This window comes from Xenopus tropicalis, chromosome 1 (assembly GCF_000004195.4).
Source record: "Xenopus tropicalis strain Nigerian chromosome 1, UCB_Xtro_10.0, whole genome shotgun sequence".
In the NCBI taxonomy this organism is placed as follows: Eukaryota; Metazoa; Chordata; class Amphibia; order Anura; family Pipidae; genus Xenopus; species Xenopus tropicalis.
The window spans coordinates 204093160-204110611 of record NC_030677.2 but is presented as its reverse complement, the minus strand read 5'-3'; the positions used below and the strand labels follow the sequence as shown (position 1 = coordinate 204110611).

Here is a 17452-nt window from a genome sequence, read left to right as displayed (position 1 = left end):
GAATATTTTATGGCTATAATTGTAATGATTTTGGCTATTACAGCAGAGTAAAGGCATAATGTATAGGTTAAGTAGTTTGCTTTTGTTTCTGATAACTATCTGTAGATGTTACATGGGGTATCCCAACACCTAGGGGGTGCTGAAGGATCCAGGGCAAGTCAGGCTCTTCTGCCTATAACAGCCCCCTTTCATTAAGAGTAGGGCCTCCGCCAGTGTCGGACTGGGATGCCAGAAGCCCACCAGACCATGGGCCCACTCTTCAAACTATTTTTCATCCACTTCTTACTCAGTCTCTATATTTTCCTAGTTTTTATCTTTGCATACTATAATCTATTCTTCTTTATATTTAGTTACTTTGTTCCCATAACAAGTAATGACCATGAATTAGACCAAATGGTTAGAAGCAGGAGGGCCCACTGACACCTGGGCCCACTAGAAATTTTCCTGGTATCCCTGTGGGCCAGTCCGACACTGGCCTCCGCTACTTTATTATAGCCAAATCTTTTTGAACAAGGTTCCAAAAGTGCCCACAGGCAGGCGAGAACATACATACAAGGAATAGGATAAAGTTGGAATTTAACAGACCAGATGCATGGAGCATGGAACAAGGTTCCAAAAGTGCCCACAAGAGCAGGCAAGAACATATATAGAAGGAATAGGATAACGTTGGAGTTTAACAGACCAGATGCATGGAGCAGACAATGATTATGCACAGAATAGTCAAAAGCCAAGCAAAGGCCAATACCAAACAAAAGCAAGCACAGGGCAGACAAAGGGGAAGACAGGTATAGACCAGAAGCAGGAGCAAAGGAACCAATGAGCCAGGAGCTAAGGAACCAGTGAGCCAGGAGCAAAGGAACCAATGAGCCAGGAGCTAAGGAACCAATGAGCCAGGAGCTAAGGAACCAGTGAGCCAGGAATACAGGAGAAGGAGCCAGAACTAGGAACGTGGGAGAGGCACAATATAGGCCAGGGGTGGCCAAAGAGTCGATCGCGGTCCACCAGTCGATCCCCCATGGATTTCTGGTGGATCGCATCGAAGCTGGGAAATGTGGTTCATTGGGTTTCTTGGGTATGCGTATGTACCCTGCATCGCGTACGTACACGGGGGGGAGCCAAAAGTTGATCACTGGGGGAAAAAGTCTGGGCACCCCTGATATAGGCATTCAACTTAAATGGCCCTCGCTTGCATACTGTCAATATCAGCCTTGGTCTTATAGGGTCCATCAGAGAACCTAACATTGATTGTCTACCATCACAACAAATCGATTTACAGTAGATAGTACTAAATGTAATAAGTGTCATTCAGACCTATGCTGGAAATAGAAGTGTGCTTTGTTGTTACTCTTTAGATTCTCTGGCACTCTGGTTGGCCAGTCAGACCCAGCATAATATTCACTGGAAACAATATATTCCCTACAGGTATATGTGTCCAAGAACTCTGTCTCTTGCAACTAATGCCCAAAGTTTGGTGCATCCAGCTCCACATTGTACCATTCTATCTTCGGGCAAGTGCTAAGATTGTAGTATTTGAATTGGTGGAAATGTGTGGTGTTTACTATTAAAATGTGAACCCAGTGGTGTTTACTGTAATGATAGAGCATCTATCATAGTAAAATGTTTTCTCCACCAGAGGTACAGGCTTATAGATCCTGCTTTCCAGTTGGTGCCTATTTGGCGGCCATGTTGGCACTCTACTTTTGTGCATAATGGGGATGATGTTTGATTAGCCGACGTCTCCCCAGTCTTAAGTCAAAGACTTGTGTTCATGTAACCAAACATGGAGCTCCCAGTACGGGGTAGAATAGTACTTGCTAGGGGCATTTCTGCCCAACATAGTATTCTTCCCCCAACATCCATGCAAACATGCTTGAGACACAAAGGGTAAATTGTCTTTCTGCACCCAGTGCTCCCAGTAATGGAGGTTCCCTGCTAACATGTTTGGTGCATACAACATATACACATGTGTGGGTCCCATTGGCTTTATGACTTTCCATGGAGCTGAAGAGAGAACGACAGAGAGAGGTTGTGGTTATGGAGCAGATAACTGCAGCATTAACTGGAACATATTCAGCACTTAAGAGCCCAGATAAACTCCTCTAAATCCTATTTACTTCATATTCCCCTTTTTCCTCTTGTTGTTATGAAATTGTTCAAATGTATTATTAAATGGAGCGGAAAAACATTCACAAATGCAATGTTCCTGCATCCATTTATGATTCTCTACTACCATTTATTACAAGCAAAATGTACCGTTACTATACTTTCCATTTACCGCCTTCCTCTTACAACGGCAGAGCGTCTTGTGTGCACGGATCATTCACCCAGCACCTAGCTGGGCGCTCAGCTTAGATATTCCCCATAGACTACTCCATATTTACATAGCCTCTATGCCAGTGGTTCTCAACCTTCCTAATGCCGCGACCCTTTAATACAGTTCCTCATGTTGTGGTGACCCCCAACCATAAAATTATTCCTAAGACCATTGGAAATATGTGTTTTCTAATGGTCTTAGGCGACTCCTGTGATGGGTCGTTCCACCCCCAAAGGGGCCCGACCCACAGAACTGCTGCTCAATGGTAAGCAACATGGCCACTCCCAGCTATTGATCTAGTACAGCAACCAATCACTTATGGTTGGCGGAACCAACTGCTTTTTGTACCATTTGCTTTCGGTATTTTGCTTGTCTTATTTACCGTAAATGATGTATTTAGGAAAGGTCAAAATAAATTCACTTTAATTGTGAGTCAATTACAGGGCCAGTAAATCTGCCCTTAACTTCAGGGTATAATTCCGTGAACGTGTTCCACTCGTTTATGATTTAATTGGTGGTTGACATTTTTTTTTTTTTAGAATTCCTGTGGTTATTTCGTTAATAATAAGCCTAAAGAGAATGTTTTTGTTTCGGTCATGTCTCCCATTATAAAAAAAAGATTAAATAATACTGAGCAAATTAATCTACCGATATGCAGCCTCTGGTTTTAACCCACATTGTGTGTTTATTTCTGCCTCCCGCTTCTAATGTATTATTTATATGTATTATTTATAAGTAGATTGACTTCCACTTAATTGCCTCTTAATATAATGGAGAGTTGAACTTGTAGAAATGAACAGAACTTGCCTTTACTGTACATCTGTTTTTCCTCATTTAAAATGTGTTTTATTGATTGCCTTGATAAATACAGTCTGCATTGGGTTGCCAACTGGCCATTATTCCACTGGCTGAGCAAATGATACAAAGGTATTGATAGGGAAGATGTGGCTTTCCAAAAGTTGTCATTTCTATTGCCTTCTGGGCAAACAACTATTTATGACCACTAGGGATTGTTCTGCCCCCAATAAGGGGTAATTATATCTTAGTTGGGATCAAGTACAGGTACTGTTTTATTATTACAGAGAAAAGGGAATCATTTAACCATTAAATAAACCCAATAGGGCTGTTCTGCCCCCAATAAGGGGTAATTATATCTTAGTTGGGATCAAGTACAAGGTACTGTTTTATTATTACAGAGAAAAGGGAATCATTTAACCATTAAATAAACCCAATAGGGCTGTTCTGCCCCAATAAGGGGTAATTATATCTTAGTTGGGATCAAGTACAGGTACTGTTTTATTATTACAGAGAAAAGGGAATCATTTAACCATTAAATAAACCCAATAGGGCTGTTCTGCCCCCAATAAGGGGTAATTATATCTTAGTTGGGATCAAGTACAGGTACTGTTTTATTATTACAGAGAAAAGGGAATCATTTAACCATTAAATAAACCCAATAGGGCTGTTCTGCCCCCAATAAGGGGTAATTATATCTTAGTTGGGATCAAGTACAGGTACTGTTTTATTATTACAGAGAAAAGGGAATCATTTAACAATTAAATAAACCCAATAGGGCTGTTCTGCCCCCAATAAGGGGTAATTATATCTTAGTTGGGATCAAGTACAGGTACTGTTTTATTATTATAGAGAAAAGGGAATCATTTAACCATGAAATAAACCCAATAAGACTGTTCTGCCCCCAATAAGGGGTAATTATATCTTAGTTGGGATCAAGTACAGGTACTGTTTTATTATTACAGAGAAAAGGGAATCATTTAACCATGAAATAAACCCAATAGGGCTGTTCTGCCCCCAATAAGGGGTAATTATATCTTAGTTGGGATCAAGTACAGGTACTGTTTTATTATTACAGAGAAAAGGGAATCATTTAACCATTAAATAAACCCAATAGGACTGTTCTGCCCCAATAAGGGGTAATTATATCTTAGTTGGGATCAAGTACAGGTACTGGTTTATTATTACAGAGAAAAGGGAATCATTTAACCATGAAATAAACCCAATAGGGCTGTTCTGCCCCAATAAGGGGTAATTATATCTTAGTTGGGATCAAGTACAAGTACTCAGGTACTATGCTCAGAATAAATGATATCCTTATACTCTACTGCCTATTTAGGGCAAGACAAACACCACTCATAAGGTGTATTTTCACTTTAATTAAATACATATTTTTCTAAACATTTGTTCAGATAGTAATAAAAAACAAAATGTCTTTCTCAGCCGCATTGCAGATTCGCAGTTTCAGCCATCACATGTATAATGCATCCTATATTTGCTTGCCTGTATTTGAGAATGAGTGGATACAATCGCACCACCAAGGTCTCAGCACTAAAAATCTGGACACTTCGTTAAAAATGAAACCATTGTGGGCTCCGTGCTGGGCAAACAGACTGGCTAAATACACAATCAGATTGCACTGCATATGTCTGTGAGATAATATAGTCCTCTCTGGGAATGAAAGAAAACTTCATGCAAAGTAAACATTGCGATTAGCGATGAGCGAACCTGTCCCCTTATACTTTGCTGAAAAATTTGCAAAGAGGCAAAAATTCAATGGGTGTGTTTTGGAGAAAACTTTACTTTAAAAATATTGGAGTGTATGGGTGGGTTTTTTTGTGGGGGGCGGGGGGGGGGGGGGAAGCTATGAGCGTTTTGACATGGAGAAAAAAAAATTTGCGGAAAATTTGGCAAAAATATTTGCAGATGATGAAATACCGATTTGTGTCGCAACTCACAAGTCCAAACCTGGCAACGAAATTCACTTGTCCCTAATTATGATTTAAGAATTGGATATTTTGGATACTTTCTTGCCATTTGGGTCCATACATAGTTAAGAAAGAGCTGTCTATAGGGAATTCATAGAGGGATGGCTGCCCCAATAAATTGACTTGACAGAGAATTGCTCCAAGTATAAAATAACTTTTTTCTTTGGGGGGGGGGTACTTGAAATGCAGTTCTTTATTAAACTTAAGATTTTATAATAATCACTCAGCCTACATTCTCATTTGCTATGGACAACTGGATTACCTAGAACAGGGATCCCCAACCTTTCTTACTCGTGAGCCACAGTCAAATGTAAAAAGACTTGGAGAGCAACACAAGCACCATAAAAGTTCATGGAGGTGCCAAATAAGGGCTGTGATTGGCTATTAGGAGCCTCTATGCACCCTATCAGCTTACAGGGGCTTTATTTGGTAGGAAATCTTGTTTTTATTCAACCAAAACTTGCCCCCAAGTCAGGAATTCAAAAATAACTCCCTGGTTTGGGGGCACTGAGAGCAACATCCAAGGGGTTGGGGAGCAACATGTTGCCCCGGAGCCAGTTGTTGGGGATCACTGGTGTTTAGGCACATAGGTTTAAATGCCCTGCTGGTTGGTCTATTCACCTACTAGTCTGGATATCCCATTAGCTAAGGAAGACCCAGTCCATGAAACCTATGCCTCTGAGTGGTCCAGTTGGTTAGTGACTATTTCTGGCTCATGTTTGATATAGTAAGTACTATACTAAACTCCCTGGTTTGGGGGCACTGAGAGCAACATCCAAGGGGTTGAGGAGCATCATGTTGCCCCCGAGCCTCTGGTTGGGGATCACTGACCTAGAACAAACCCATTTAAGTGTGGGAAGAACATAACAAAGTCTTTGCAGATAGTGTCCTGAATGGAATCAAACCTGGAGCTGGAGTCCAAGGTTCAACTCCAACCAATTTCAACTATCTGCAAGGCAGTCAAGTTGCCCATTAATAATGTGCTATGATTACTCCATTTATATTTAGCTTTAGGGGTTACTAAGAACAAAAGCCATGGGACTATTGCATGAACATTCAGTCTGTCGCCATTGCATTGCTGTTGTTAGTGATACTGGGGTGTGGAGACCCAAAGAAACAATAGAATAATATGAATTTAGTCTTTGAGAGAACAAATCAAACCAATGAATGGCATTTATACTGTGCTGGATGTTTTATTTTCATAAATACCATAGATAGATTTGCAACCCTGTAATTTCAAAACACATTGAACTTCTCTGTATTATGTATTTCTGCTTTTTTATAAAAAGTACAACTAAAATACACACCCCCTGAAACACAAAAGAGTATTTTTTTATTGTTAATGTTTACAGATAAATACTTCGAGATTTTCATAAAATAACGGGAATCAAATTTCTATTGTGCATTTCCATTCTGCTACAGGCGTTGACTTACCTGCTACTGTGTGCCTTTATGTTGGAGCTCAGTGGGTGCCCTTCGGTGGTAGGTCCATTCTGTAGTCCCCCATCGTGAGCTGTGGGAAAATAACAAAATAACAATGTTTACTGGGAAGCAAATTTCCAGCTTTGAAATGGCTAAAACGTTGACTTACCTGCCTGTTGCGCTGTGTCTATTCATTTGGGCACTAATCATTTTTGAATGTTCCACAGTGGCAGGTCCAACCTGTAGTCCCCCATCACAAACTGCAAAAAAAATAAATTCCACCTTGTTAAACATGAAAATAAGGAGCCTACAACACTCCTTTAGATGGGCCCCAAAGACTATTCCATTTGAGAAACCTCTACTGGTAAATTTCACCAGACAAAACCAATGCTCCTGGGAAATCTAGTGATGTCTAGTGTGGCTAAAATCCCTTTAATTGAATGCTTACTTTACACTATGGACCAAATTTATTATAATTGTTGGAGTGTTGGAGCTTTTGCTGCATTTGTTTGGAGAAAAACAAATTCTAATTTTTTTGAATTCAGAATTTTTTGTAAATTCTCTGAAATTGTAATGAAAACATTTTATTTATTTGGAGAAATCAAGCTTTTTGATCAAGTTTAATCCATTTTTTTTTAGCTAATTTCAGTGTGAAATTAATAAAATTAGCCTGTCTATGGGGGTCTATTCATCAAAGTACGAGTTCGAATCCTGAATTGGGAAAAATTTGGATTAAATACGATAATTTCTGATGATAGCAAATATCACGAAAATGCTTCCGAAAAAATCATATAAGTCACGATAATATCGTAATAGCGATAATATCGTATTGCCGATTGGCAATGCGATTTTGTCACACAAATTTTGTCGCAAAGTACGAAAAAGTCGTGTAAAATACAAAAAAGTTGCAGAAAATACGCACAGTACGATCAAATACGAATTTTTTGTAATACGTACCATCGTACTTTAATAAATAGGCAACTATATGTGTATTATGGATTCACCGAATCCACTTTTTTGGATTCGGTCGAACCCTCAAACCCTTCGTAAAGAATTTGGCCGAATACCGAACCGAATCCAAATCTTAATTAACATAAGCTAATTAGGTTCCATAAGGGTTGAAAAAAATCTGTGTTTACATTACAAAAAGTCACATGATTTTTAATATTCGGATTCAGTTTGGCCAGGAGCATGGATTAGGCCAAATCCTGCTGAAAAAGGCCAAATCTTGGCCAAATCCTAAACCGAATCCTGGATTCCGTGCTTCCCTTGTGTGTATATAAAGAGGTTTTTTTCCCCCCCAAAGAGGAATAACTCAATATTTACCTTCAGAACAGAGTCTAAAGGCATATTCCACACTAAGCAACCCCAATACCATTATTTGGGAATGATGCAACTACAACCTCATTCCATGGGGACTACAATTCTTTCTCCTAGGTGGACCTCATAGTCTCTTAATATAACCCTGACTACCTGCTGCTGTATATTTATGGCTGACTAAAATATAAACAATACAGTAGTTCTTAATTACTTTTCAGCTCTCAGTAATGAAATCAACTAGACCTACTGACTTACCCCAGTAAAGGAACCCTGTAAATATTCTAGGGTGGCTTGCATGTCATTCTCCAAGGTTCATGGGGCTTGTGATGCAAAGGAACCTAATAGCGTCAATTCATGTTCAATTCTGTGTCCATTTAAGCTCTTTGCACTTTTACTTGTATTTGTTAATGAGCCCTATATGCTACATACAGAATATTACCAGTTTCTTTCTTATATATAAAGAGCCTCAACAGTGGATTGAAAAAATGCATCGACAATCCCATCTCTTGGGTATTGCACTCAGCCAAAAATAAATAAATGTTCAAAAAAATCCCCATTCTAAGCAGCCAGTTGGTTTTATCAAGAAATTTATATTCCAGCTGCATCGTACAAATGAGAAGATAAGTGGTCCTTTGGGTAAATCAGGTCTACCATTACGGAAAGCAAACAACATCCCATTAATGTGGCAAGGGCTATGATCATTCTAGGATCCCAAGGAAGTTGGCCTCGTCTCTTAAATGGATACTAATCATGTGGGTCTTAGTGATTTGTGATTTTATTCCCCCGGCTTGTACAAAAAGTGTAATAAATGTGCATCTGAACAGCCCCTCACTGGCAATAAGCCGCAGACAGAGAAATGCTGTTGTTATTGTTCAGTGCTTAGTAGCCGGGAAGTTGGAGGTTACCGCAGACAATATCTGCTGATAAAGCAAGGTGAAATCACACTCCCGGGAAGAATGGCCGCAAACTGTGCAAGTTCCAGGAAAAAGATATGATTTGTGAATTTTAAATAATACATAGAGAAGTACAGAGGCTGAAGATTTAAGAATAAAGATCTGGAAAACAAGAATAGAGACCATCAGTTAAAATGTCTGCATTATGGCAGCATGTTACAAACAGTTCTATAAGAGGTGCCCCCCGAAGCCGTCTTCTTTGGTGGTCGAGTTGGAAGGTCTTATTTGTTTATCTAAAGTAAAACTGTGCAGCCTGGGCCAGCTGTCTTTGTTTGCACCACATATGCTTTGTTTGCACCAAGCATAGCTTCAAGGATATGTAGAACAGCAAAAATTTGTTCATCCCAAATGTCACCCTTAATGACCATCTAGAAGGGCAATGAGACTCCCTACCTAAATCTTAACCACATATCGGGAACCATTGTTTTAGCTAATATGTCTATGAAGATTCTAATTTATCCAGGCCATGATATACAGTATCTAGTAGAATTAAATCTAAAACAACTGGACTTTTCTGAGTTTTTTCAGGTGGCTTCTTCAGTTCGAAGAAGCCACTTGGATGGAACCATTGTGATTGGATGTCTGTGACTATACTACCATCAAGGGTTTAAATACCGGGGAATTCCCTACCAGTCATTTGAACTGAAGAAGCCACTCGGATGGAACCATTGTGATTGGATGTCTGTAACTGCACTACCATCAAGGGTTTAAATACCGGGGAATTCCCTACCAGTCATTTGAACTGAAGAAGCCACTCGGATGGAACCATTATGATTGGATGTCTGTAACTGTACTACCATCAAGGGTTTAAATACCAGGGAATTCCCTACCAGTCATTTGAACTGAAGAAGCCACTCGGATGAGTGGTGAAACGTTTTCAAGAAAAACTCAGAGAAGTCCAGTTGTTTTAGACTTAATTCTACTAGATATTGTTTTATCTCATTCCACTGCCATTTGCCGTGATTAGATCCGGAAGAATCTTAGCAACATCGTCAGTCAATTCATGCCCAGTTGTGCACAGTGATTTACATTGGGCAATCCCATTGTCAGTTAATGTGTCTAAATCAAGGAGAAACCCCGGTGACACCCATATAATTCTTGACGAGTCATTTGTGTAGCGAGCAGGCTATGGGCAATTAAAGTTTCTTAATCAGACAAAACCTTGGCGACTTAATTGTGACAGTTAAAGCTTGGCTAACGTTAAAACATTAGAGCGCTGAGAGATTGAGGCCGTCCTGGAGAGCAACGACTACTGGCTTGGGTATAAAATATTTTATATTTGCATCATTAGTGTCGGTAAAGATCAAACTCTTAGCGACAGCGATGGAAATGCCTTTGATTAAAGTAAACCGTTGAGCACGTCGGCTAATTTGGGTGAAATATAGACTGTTGCTTTCAACACAGCATAAAATGACAGAAGACGGTGCAGCGTGCCAGCTTTCCATTAGAATCCAACAGTGCATAGTGAGCAGAATTTAACACTGACAAGACATAAACCACAGTCTATCTTAATTGTCTGTTCCAAGTGATGGTTGTGGAATGCAAGTTAAAGAGATTATGTAACGCTGATGGATGGCGAGGGTTAGTAGAACGAAAAAGACATTGATACATGGCCATTGAAATGACTGGCCGCCAGTATTTAATTGCCTCAGGTTAGCCATACACACAAGCCAATGCTGTCTTAGACAATCTAGAAAAACTAGAGAAGAGTAGCTTTCCTGTTAGGCTATATGGCCAATAGAAACAGCTAGCCAATCCCCTGCTCCCACTTCTTTCCATCTATGGTGCATAAGGAAAGAGGGATTTGTTATTGAGGGGAGACCTCGGATATAAATGTTGGATATGTTGTTGCACTGTTGGATTTTAATTGCCTCAGGTTAGCCATACACACGAGCCAATGCTTTCTTAGACAATCTAGGAAAACTAGAGAAGAGTAGCGTTCCTGTTAGACTATATGGCCAATAGAAACAGCTAGGCAATAGGGATGAGCGAATGTATTCACCAGGCATGGATTCGAAGCGAATTTCAACAACTGTTTTGCGAAAATTCCGTGAAAATTCACCGCAGAAAAATCGGGCGCATGTCGAAAAATGTTGTCTCACGTCAAAATTGGGTGTGTCCGTGTCCAATTTGGGTGCGATCGCATCAAAAGTGGGCATAGTTGCGTCAAAAAGGGCGGAGTCGCATCAAAAAAGTGTGGGAGACAAAAACAGGACGCATGCGACCAAAAAAGATGCTGGCGACAAAAAAAATCATGGGGGGGCAAAAAAAATCTTGTGACAAATGCTTTTCGCAAATTTTTCATGAATTTTCTTGCCGTTTCATGCATTTTATGGCAAAACGGGACAGATTTGTTTATCCCCGGCTCCCACTTCTCTCCATTTAATGCTACGGTGCATAAGAAAAGAGGGATTTGTTAATAAGGGGAGAAATATTGAGCCCTTGGATATTTTACCTTATTGGATGGAAATGTTGTTATAATGAGTCCAAGAAAAGCAGAAACATTAAAGAGATGCTGACACCAGAAATTATACCTTTTTTACATCTATCATATATATATATAACATTGCCATATGATATTTATAATTTTGCCTTAGAAGTATTTGCCCAATGCTTTTACATTATCCATCTGATCCGCCATGTTCTTCTATGAGGGGGCGGCCATATTTGTGCAGTCCCTTAGCATTAGAAGCTATAACTAACTGAGAAGGGATAGTCAGTAATGATGGGCGAAATGTTTCGCCAGACATGGATTTGCTGCGAATTTCGGTGTTTTGCCATTGGCGTATTGTTTCGTGAAACAGATGAAAAAGTTTGCCGCGCATCCAAAAATTGTTGCAACAATAGTCGCGCAGTCAAAAATTGTCGCAAGAATAGTCGCGGGTGTCAAAAGAATAGTTGTAGGCAAAATTTTTCAATTTTTTTCCATGCAACATTTTTGCCGTTTCACAAATTTTTCGCCGTATCACGAATCTTTGGAAAAATTTGCAAATTTATTGGCGAAGAGAAATGGGGCAGATTCTCTCATCACTAACAGTCAGGTTTAGGAACTTCCAGTAACAATTACGTGATCTATAGGGAACTTTTGATGTAGTTTTTTTAGTGTCAGTATCACTTTAAATTCCCTCTGACAGTCTACAAATAGCTTGGGTGGGGGGCTGGATATCCCTGATGCATTAAAATCCCAAATTTCAACATGTTATTCCATAAAATGCCCCCTGATCCACTTGAAACTATGCCCACTTTTTTTTTACTTTTTTTTTAGAAATTGGGGCTGCCCCAGCTAAATAGGTATCATTGGGGTTCAGTTATAATAGTTATGTGCACTTTTTGAATTCAAAAGGTTTATTGACCACACCCCCAAACCACAGAGCAACCTTTGCAACCAGCCACACCCATAATCTTAAACCACGCCCATTTTGACTACTTTCCACCAATCAGAACTATTCCTAGAGAAATAATAGGCATTTCCTGGGCCCGGTGCCCCTTACAACCCAACATTTTGAATGCTTATTCCTAGTTTGCTCGTTAACGCAACTATCCCAATATTTCTAACCTTAAACGAACTATTTAATCATTACTGCAGTGAAATATATATTACAACTGTGGCTAACGTGGCATAAATAAATTGTATAACAGATGTTTCCCTCACTGACTCTTTTATTCCCAGGTAATAAGTGAATTTAATTCTCACCTAAATTAGTAATGTTTCGAGTCCCTACAGAGAAAATCTGTTTATATATGGTTTAATCTGCAAACAACAGATTGCTTTCATTAGGCGGCTAAACATATATTCAGCCCCTGAGATTTGCTTTTTTCTATAACGTTATTTTTTTTTTAGAAATTGGTTAAAAATGGTGAAACAGCATTTTCCCCGGAGACTGTAACAAATGAACTTTGAATAGATCTCTGAAATAGAAATGTTGCTGTGTAATGTAATGTGTTTGCTTCATTAAAACGATAATAAGAAGCGGTTTATATAGGAACTGGCGTCAATTATACGGCTATTAGAAATCAATACACTTTCTGTTTATAGGTACATGGCATTGGGGTGTAATACAGATATCAGACCCCTTATCCAGAAACCCTTTATCCAGAAAGTTTTAAAAACTCCATTATAAACAAATAATTCTAATTTTTAAAAATGATTTCCTTTTTCTCTCTAATAAAACAGTACCTGACGCCCGCGGCTATTCTTTTGTCGCCCACAGCTATTATTTCGTTGCATGACTATTCTTTGTTGACGCCCGTGACTATTCTTTTTTGACGCCCGCGACTATTCTTTTTTGACGCCCGCGACTATTCTTTGTTGACGCCCGCGACTATTCTTTGTTGACGCTGGCGACTATTCTTTGTTGACGCCGGCGACTATTCTTTGTTGACGCTGGCGACTATTCTTTTTTGACGCTGGCGACTATTCTTTTGACGCCCGTGACTATTCTTTTTTGACGCTGGCGACTATTCTTTGTTGACGCCCGCAACTATTCTTTGTTGACGCCTGCGACTATTCTTTTTTGACGCCGGCGACTATTCTTTTTTGACACTGGCGACTATTCTTTGTTGACGCCCGCAACTATTCTTTGTTGAGGCCCGCGACTATTCTTTGTTGACGCCCGCGACTATTCTTTTCTGACGCCCGCGACTATTCTTTTTTGACGCCCGCGACTATTCTTTGTTGACGCCCGCGACTATTCTTTGTTGACGCCGGCGACTATTCTTTGTTGACGCTGGCGACTATTCTTTTTTGACGCTGGCGACTATTCTTTTGACGCCCGTGACTATTCTTTTTTGACGCCGGCGACTATTCTTTGTTGACGCCCGCAACTATTCTTTGTTGACGCCTGCGACTATTCTTTTTTGACGCCGGCGACTATTCTTTTTTGACACTGGCGACTATTCTTTGTTGACGCCCGCAACTATTCTTTGTTGACGCCCGCGACTATTCTTTGTTGACGCCCGCGACTATTCTTTGTTGACGCCCGCGACTATTCTTTTTGTCGCCCGCGACAATTTTTGGACATGCGGTGAATTCTTCCTCTGCAAATTTTTTCATCTGTTTCGCGAAACAATCGCCGCGAATCCATGCCTGGTGAAACATTTTGCCCATCACTACTGTCCATCTAGCCATTGCTACGTATATAAAAAGTCTTGTGTTTATTTATAATTTAGATTTTGCTTAGTTAACCTGCTATAGACGGAATCAAAACAGTCAGATTTATAAACCCATTTCCCTTTCTCATTCATTCATCTCACAAGGCTGGCGAGAGCATCCGGTGGTCCCTCAGGCATTATTTAATTAGAAATTGAAATCAAATGTTTCTCCGGGAGCTCTCGCTGGGTGTAACAGGCATACAATGAACTTAAAAGAAACTCAGTAAAGAGAACATAATCAGTTTGGCTCTGCCTTGTCATTCAGAAGCAGCGCCGCTAAATAAACCGCAGAGATGGAACGACTGGTCCCTTCCATACAGTCTAATGGCTGCTTTTGATGTGAGAGCAGAGCAACCGTCATTTAGAGACAAGGTCCCTTCCAAGTCACAGCGTATGGATGTTCACAAAGGGGAAAAAACCCTTTCTAATTTGTTCTGTTAAACCTTTAATAGTTTTTGTTATTTGTGATGAAAAATATATCATCTATCACATTTAATTAAGCGCCACTCCGTTGCCCAGGTAACGACAGTCATTTTTCTTCCTCTTAAAAGTTCACTAATTTGTTTCATCATATTATTAAAAAAAAAAAGTGTGGGTGAAAATATTTGTTTAATAATAGACGTAACATTTGCTACCAGGTGGCACAAGCGGCGAAACGCTCAGCATAGAAAGATTTCTGTTGAAACCCTCGGAAGATGGCATTGCTGCAAAGTCTCCAGTTGTATTTTTGAGAACAGATCTCCCAGCATTTGTGTCTCTTCTTTCTAGATATATAATAGATTGAAACTGTCTAAAAATTGCCCAGATATCTAACTGGCAGGTTTGAAAATACCATCAGTCAAGGATTGTATTGGCGCGTTGGTACGGCCCTTGTCTCCATTAGCCCAGATGCATGATTCAATCTCCGTTGACTCCTGGGTTAACAGTTAAATCAGACCAATCTGGCCAATCTGGACCGCATCGGCTCGTTGATGCGGTCCCCGAAGCGACTGCACCTATTACCGGCGTTCTAATTTGATCATTTGGTCCGGGGCCAAACGACCGCATTAGCCTAAATTCACCCGATATCGCCCACCTGTAGGTGGGGATATCGGGGGAAGATCCGCTGGCTTGGCGACCTCTTAACATGTATGGCCACCTTTAGTGAATGTGTAGGTGCAGAATGTATGTTGCGGGCACTTGGGTTTCAAACTGCCAGGCACTTCAGGGTTTAAATAAAATATATCAAATAAGATATCATTTCTGAAATAGTCAGTGATGGTGAATTACACATGGCATGCTGGGTAAACCGTGGAGTGGGGTAGGATGGACAAAACTCCCTTACAAATATCAACAAGAAGCCAAGGATATACAGTGTTTATTCCTCCATGCTTTTTGTTTTATGTTCCTAGCAACCAGGGAAGGATTTGGCCCATCTCCTAGTTACGTCCCAGTGTGTGTGACAGACAGAGCTTCTCACATTTCTGGAGTGACTGAGCATCCCTGGATGTTTTACAGTCCTGGCACGAGCGGCGGTTATTTCATTATCTGCTTTAAGTTCTGAGTCACGGATCTCCTGTTTGCACTGACAAAACCCAATCCATATTTTTTTTCTCACTGCCCCGCGGACCTCTCGCTCTTTTTGAGAAGTACTTGGGTATGAAAGAACAAATAAAATACTATAGCCTCAATAAAGCACAAAAAGAAACCATCCCTCTCTCGCAGCTTTAATAGCCCAATGCGTATCTGAAAGAGAAAGGAATCTGATGATCAGGGGATGCTGGGACTTGTACCTCAACAGCTATAGGTTGGGCTTTTGCATATATAAACAGATAGAGATTGCAGAAAAGCCTCAGATACAGTATCTAGCAATGCAGTATTATGCCTTTGTTATCACAGAGAAACAGGTAGGGTGTTGGCAAAAAGCAACGCGTTTCACCCGTTTCATGGTTAGCTCCCACCAGGCTTACAAATTTACTCCCAGTTACGTCAATTTAAAAAACGCCAATGCAATGCAAGATATAATTACCCCTTATTGGGGGCAGAACAGTCCTATTGGGTTTATTTAATGGTTAAATGATTCCCTTTTCTCTGTAATAATAAAACAGTACCTGTACTTGATCCCAACTAAGATATAATTACCCCTTATTGGAGGCAGAACAGCCCTATTGGGTTTATTTAATGGTTAAATGATTCCCTTTTCTCTGTAATAATAAAACAGTACCTGTACTTGATCCCAACTAAGATATAATTACCCCTTATTGGGGGCAGAACAGCCCTATTGGGTTTATTTAATGGTTAAATGATTCCCTTTTCTCTGTAATAATAAAACAGTACCTGTACTAGATCCCAACTAAGATATAATTACCCCTTATTGGGGCAGAACAGTCCTATTGGGTTTATTTAATGGTTAAATGATTCCCTTTTCTCTGTAATAATAAAACAGTACCTGTACTTGATCCCAACTAAGATATAATTACCCCTTATTGGGGGCAGAACAGCCCTATTGGGTTTATTTAATGGTTAAATGATTCCCTTTTCTCTGTAATAATAAAACAGTACCTGTACTTGATCCCAACTAAGATATAATTACCCCTTATTGGGGCAGAACAGCCCTATTGGGTTTATTTCATGGTTAAATGATTCCCTTTTCTCTGTAATAATAAAACAGTACCTGTACTTGATCCCAACTAAGATATAATTGATCCTTAATGGAGGCAAAACAATCCTATTGGGTTTATTTACTGTGTAGGTCCCTGAGCCATAATAGATCCCATAGCTATACTACAGAACCAATACTCAATTGGGTTTTTGGTTGCTTGATAAAAAGGAAATAAGTTGTAATATAAGAGGAATATACACTTCTATAACCTGAAACTGATCATTTTAGGGTGAACATTCCCTTTTGGAAAGGTCAGTTACTTCGTTAGCGCAGTTTTATAATTGGCACAAACCTGGACTGGCCGGCAAATCCACTCCCCCCTCCTTTCATTGGGCGTAAATATTGTATGAGTTAAGATGCCGATTTCGGTTTTATACACAAACCCTGCAGTCCGTTGCTGGAAACATGGGCGTTAAGGCCCTTGTGAGAGCGGCACAAATTCTGCCATGATATCCCGCTATCATTCAGAGCTTCCTAAATGTACGGTGGAAATCGTTTAAGAACAAATCTCCGCAAGGTGAGAGATTTATGCCTAATGGTGTTAAGTGAATAACCAGATGTAATAAGATTTCAGCCAAACGACAGGAGTTTTATTTGTGTGTAAACAGAAGAATCAGTTTTGCTGCCAGGACAGGGAAATGTCCTTTTCAATCATTATAATCCCGTTAAATCCTTTGCAGATTGTCAGGGTAGGATGCATTGACCCACAGGACCGTGACCGTCATTGTACGGCAACAATATTCACTTCTGCGACAGGAATAGTAACCAGCCTGGCTGCGAATAGTATGGTCACTATAGCAACTGCACACAGGGTGACTATGGGCATTTTGGCACCTACAATTTTTTAGGAGTTTGGGAAGAGGTGACA

The 17452-nt window shown here is 40.0% G+C and overlaps 1 protein-coding gene across 4 annotated transcripts in view; it reads left to right on the top strand.

Annotated features, from left to right (window-relative positions):
* dcc (DCC netrin 1 receptor) overlaps positions 1–17452 on the top strand; it is a 499711-nt gene that overhangs the window by 258402 nt on the left and 223857 nt on the right. The window lies entirely within an intron of this gene.